This window comes from Miscanthus floridulus, chromosome 6, assembly GCF_019320115.1.
Source record: "Miscanthus floridulus cultivar M001 chromosome 6, ASM1932011v1, whole genome shotgun sequence".
Classification (NCBI taxonomy): domain Eukaryota; kingdom Viridiplantae; phylum Streptophyta; class Magnoliopsida; order Poales; family Poaceae; genus Miscanthus; species Miscanthus floridulus.
Window position 1 is genome coordinate 127,980,898 of NC_089585.1, and position 6,101 is coordinate 127,986,998.

A 6,101-nucleotide genomic window follows, 5' to 3' on the forward strand; every position below is an offset into this window, starting at 1 on the left:
AGCTCACTATGCAAAGCACAAAACCTTGACTCATCGAGGGGCTTTGTGAAGATATCGGCTAGTTGCTTTTCGGTGCTCACATGGCGAATTTTGATATCTCCTTTGGTTTTGTGGTCTTTTAAGAAATGATGACGGATGTCTATGTGCTTAGTTCTAGAGTGGCTTACGGGATTGTTTGAAAGCTTAATGGCACTCTCATTGTCACATAATAATGGGATTTTGATAAAATAACATCCGAAATCACGAAGAGTTTGCCTCATCCAAAGTAGTTGGGCACAACATGCACCGGCCGCAATGTACTCGGCCTCGGTAGTGAAAAGGGCTACACAATTTTGCCTTTTAGAACTCCAATACACTAGGGATCATCTAAGGAATTGACATGTCCCCGAAGTGCTTTTTCGATCTACTTTGGAACCGACGTAATTGGAATCCGAATATCCAAGTAGAACAAACTTAGAGCCCTTAGGATACCACAAACCAAGGTTAGGAGTGTGTACTAAATATCTCAAGATTCTCTTAACGGCCACCAAGTCACACTCTTTTGGGTTAGCTTGAAATCTAGCACACATGCACACACTAAGCATAATATTAGGTCTAGATGCGTACAAATAAAGTAGAGAGCCGATCATGAAATGATATACCTTGGTATCCATGGCTTTTCCTTCAATGTTGAGATCAAGATGTCCATTGGTTGACATTAGAGTTTTGATAGGCTTGGCATTCACCATGTCAAACTTCTTGAGCATATCATGGGTGTACTTTGTTTGACTAATAAAAGTTTCATCCTTCACTTGCTTGATTTGAAATATGAGGAAGAACTTCAACTCACCCATCATGGACATCTCAAATCTCTTCATCATGATCCTACTAAATTCCTCACAAAAAGTATGATTAGTACTACCAAATATTATGTCATCGACATATATTTGGCACACAAATATATCTTTACCAACTTTGTGAGTGAGAAGGGTAGGGTCGGCTTTGCCTATTTCAAAGCCTTGTTTAAGCAAGAATTCCTTAAGGCATTTATACCATGCTCTTGGTGCTTGCTTAAGCCCATAGAGCATCTTTTGGAGTTTGTAGACGTGGTTGAGGAACTTATGATCTTCAAAGCCCGATGGTTGCTCAACATAGATAAGTTCTTGAATAGGGCCATTGAGAAATGCACTCTTCACATCCATTTGATATAGCTTGAAGTTGTGATGAGTGACATAGGCTAGAAGCATTCGAATTGCTTCAAGTCTTGCCACCGATGCATATGTTTCTTCAAAGTCCAAGCCCTCTACTTGAGTGAAACCTTGAGCAACCAACCTTACCTTGTTCTTTGTCACCACTCCATTCTCATCTTGCTTGTTGCGGAAGACCCACTTGGTACCAATGACATTGGTATTGGGTCATTCCACCAAAGTCCACACTTGGTTTCTTTTGAAGTTATTGAGCTCTTCTTACATGGCCATCACCCAATCCAGGTCTCCAAGTGCTTGTTCTACCTTAAGAGGCTCTAAAGAGGAAACAAACGAGTAATATTGGCAAAAGTTTACTAAATGTGAATGAGTTGTTACCCCCTTTCGAAGACTCCCAAGGATATTATCAACGAGATGATCCCGTTGTATTGTTTGCTTTAGCCTTGGATGATCAATGGCCTCTTGTCCATCTTCTGGATCTTCATTATTTTCTTGCTCAAATATGGGTTGTAGGTTCTATCCTTGAATCAGAGTTGGACTTGCTGCTGCTGTCAGAGGGAGTGCGGCACTACCGCTCTTATGTGCAGCACTGTCGCTCTACTGATTTGCAGCAGGGGTTGGCTCCCCCTCAGCATCAGGTACATCAGCGGAACTTTGTTCATCAGCAGCTTGAGGAACCTCCACTTTGGTGACTTTGTCTTCTTATGGTCTTATATCACCAATAGCCAATTGCTTGATTGCTTCACATGGTGGATCCTTCTTTCCTACAACACTTGAATCAACTTGCTCCACTTGAGAGCCATTAGATTCATCAAATGTCACGTCTACCGCTATTTCAACTCTCTCGGAGGTTTTGTTGAAAACACGATAGGCATGCTCATTTGATCCATAACCAAGAAAAAAACCTTCATCAACTTTTTGTGCAAACTTAGAGGTTTTGGGTTTCTTATTAAGTATGAAACACTTACACCCAAACACTCTAAAGTAGGACACCTTTGGTTTATTACCGGTTAGAAGCTCATATGAAGTTTTCTTCAACTTCTTGTGTAGGTAGAGGCGGTTGATGGCATGGCAAGCGGTGTTGATGGCTTCGCACCAAAAGAGGTCTGGCGTCTTGTACTCATCTAGTATTGTCCTTGCCATGTCAATTAGTATATGATTCTTCCTCTCTACTACACCATTTTGTTGAGGGGTGTATGGAGTTGAGAACTCATGCTTGATGCCTTCTTCATCAAGAAACTCCTCAACTTGGGTGTTCTTGAATTCGGTCCCATTGTCACTTCTCATTTTCTTGATGGGGAGACCGAAGTCCTTTTGAGCTCTTCTAACAAAAGTCTTCACTTTGTCTCTAACTTGACACTTATCAAACAAGAAAAATACCCAAGTGAAACATAAATAATCATCAATAATAATAAGACCATATTTGTTACCCCCGATACTTAGGTAGGCGACCGATCCAAAGAGATCCATGTGTATAAGCTCCAATGGTTGCGTCGTGGTCATGATGCTCTTTGGTGGGTGGGTACGCCAACTTGCTTTTCGGCTTGACAAGCGCTACATATCCTATCTTTCTCAAAGTGAACATTTGTTAGCCCAAGAATGTGTTCGTCCTTTTGAAGTTTGGCCAAGTTCCTCATCCCAACATGGGCTAGTCAGCGATGCCAAAGCCACCCCATGCTAGATTTTGCCACTAAACAAGTCTTAAGATTAGCTTTACTTTTGTTGAAATCAACTAGGTAAAGCTTGTTCTTTAAATGACATGTAAAGACAATAGAGGAATCCTTCCTTCTAAAGACTTCCACACCCTTATCCGTAAAGAGACAATTGAAGCCCATCTCACATAATTGAGAGACGGACAATAAATTATAACCTAACGAATCAACATGTAAAACTTTTGTAATTGAATGCTCAAGGGTTATAACAACTTTACTGAGACCAATCACATCTCTTTAGAGTTGTCTCCAAAGAGAATATTTTCATTTGAGTCCATCTTCGAGGTATATGATAAAAACATACTCCTTTCTCCGATCATATGATTTGTACATCCACTATCAAGCACCCAACTTGACCCACCAGAGGAGTATGCCTACAAAATAGATTTAGTTGCTTGATTTAGGTCTCCAATTTGACTTGGGGACTTGCATGTTAGTTACAAGAAATTTAGGAACCCAAATAGAAGTATTCCTATATGTGTTGGCTTCCTTTCCAACATATTTGGCAACCACTTTTTCACTGTTGTTGTTCCTTAAAACAAAACACAAAGTCAAGCTTTGTCGAGGTGGTTGAAACTTTGGTTGGTATGCATATTTGTTTATAGTGCCCCACACTGATTCCTTTGGCTTGTGCAGAACCTGTTTCTACTAGAACACCTTCTTCTTGGGCTTAGTTTGATCAAGAGCAGAATTGGTAGCCTTCCCATTTTTGCAGGGAGCGGCACAGCCGGCCTTCACTGCAGTACTACTACTATCTGTGCAGGCTGATCTATACCAACTCTTTCCTTCCTCTCAAACTTGACACACTCATAGCCATTTATGATCTTTCTTCTATTTGTCTTGGCTCCTGTAGTGTGCCCAAGCTCATGCTTGATTGAGGGGTGTCTCCCTTGCTTGAATTGAGGCACTTTTGAATCATTTGCCTTCTTATCACTTACTTTAGCCTTACCACTCAAGCAACCCTTGCCAATGATCTTATTGAGTCTAGCAATTTCTTTTCTTATTGTCTCCATATTTGCAAGGTTAGTGGAATAAGCATTCAAATCAATATTATAACATTTCCCACAACCTTGACTAGTGGAGGTAGTAGAGGCATCCTTTGCCTTAGAGGGAAGTGGGTTGCTATCCCAAAGAATGTTATATTGCAGCTCAAGTTCTTTGTAATTTTCATCTAAGTCACAATACTTTTTCTTGAGAGTAATATTTTGTTTCTTTGTGATAGCATGGTCCCCTTGTTCTTTGGCCAAGGCCTTGCGCAAGGATTTCATCTCACTTCTCTCTAATGCAAGAGCTTCCTTGCTAGCAATGTAGAGATCCTCTTGTTGGATAAGAGTTTCCTCTCTAGATTCTAGCTCGACTTGGACACTCTCTAAGTCCTCCATTAGTTTAGTGATGAATAGTTTGGTCTTTCCATCTAAGTTCTTAGTTAATTTATTAATTTCTTCATCACTAGATTCATCATCACTAGTGCTATCACTAATATCACTACTAAAGATATCACTAGGAGGTGGAGGTGGAGCTTTGGCCTTGGATTTAGATTTTACCTTCTCACCCTTTGCCATAAGACAAATTTAAGGGGAGTAGTAGTCATTATCGAACATGTTAGTGAAGAGTCTTGATGAAGAAGATGGCTCATGGACAGCAATGGTTGCAACTTTCTCATCTTCTTCACTTGAGCTTTCAATAGAATGATCTCATGGGTTTCTCCCATGTTTTTCTTGCTCTTTCTCCGGTTGGTCTTGTCCTCCTTCTTCTCTTTCTTATACTTGTTCTCCTTGATCTCATGTGGGCACTTGGCAATAAAATGATCGGTGCTTTCATAATTGTAGCATGTCCTCTTCTTGTTTGGAAACTTTCTCTTTACTACCTTGTACCCTTGCTTCTTCTACCCTTTGTGAAACCTCCTCATAAAGAGAGCAACATCATCCACCTTCTCATATTGGTCATCATCATGTTCACTCTCACTAGAGGATGAGGTGGTCTCTACTCTTTCTTGAACTTGCTTGATTGCTTTGGGCTTGCTAATTGAAGCTTGCTTGTTGGTCTTGGACTTGCTTGCTTGATTTGTTGGCCTTGAGAGCTACATCCTTGTTGATCTTGATGCCTTCTAGCTTTGCTTGTAATTCTCCAAGCTTCTTTCTCTCATTTGCTTCTTCTCTTTGCATGTCAAAGGTCAAAATCCTCCCAAGTACATCATTTGGTGTGAAGTACTCAAACTTCTTGTCTCTAATTAGAGTTACTATAGTCTTATTTCTTGGTGAATAAGCTTCCAACATAACCTTGACAACTTTGTGATCATCTAGCTCATCACAACCATAGCCTCTAATCTTGCCCACCATGGTCATCAACCTATCAAATATCTCTTGTGGCCCTTCTCCATCCAAGATAACAAATCGATTGAGCTTGGACATCAATAAATCATTTTTTGCTTTTCTCACTTTGTCAACCCCTTCATGTGCAAGATACAAGTATCCCAAATTTGCTTGGCAATATCCACACTAATCACTCTATTGTACTCATCACCATCCAAGGCACTAAGTAGCACACTAGTAGCTTGACCGTTGAGGTGGATGATTCTCATTTCTTCTATGGTTGGATTCTTGGGATCAACTGGTGGCTCAAATCCATTGCAAACAACCTCCCAAATGCCGGGATGAAGACCTATAAGATAGGCTCTCATAAAGTGCTTCCACTTGGCAAAGTTAGTCCCATTGAAATGAGGTAACTTGCCCACGGGTACATTGATGAAAGACTTGTGATCATGGTTAGTCATAGACATAGAAGAATAGTTAAAGGATATGGCGGCATATTTGTTGTTGTCATTCTTCTTGCCCTTTCCTTTCTTGTCCGTCTTACTATGCACTTGGTAGGACTCATCATCACCACCATCTTCAGAGCTGCTAGATAGCTCACTTGAAGATGTATTTGAGGCTTTTGCTTCTTGTTCCTTCTTTCTTCTTGCTTCTCTCCTTTTTTTCTAGCTTCTCTCTTGAGTCTTCTTTCTTTTCTTGCTTTCTTCTCTTCTAACCGCTTCTTCTTCTTCTTCTTCTTCTTCTTCTTCTTCTTCTTCTCTCTTGCATCTCTTTTCTCTTTTCTAGCTACCCTTCTTCTTCTTCCTCTTTCTTCTCATTTTGAGCTTTTTCAACATCGGTTGCCTCTAGCTATGGGAGCGTGGAGTTGCTCGCTGCAGAGGCGCTAAGCTCAC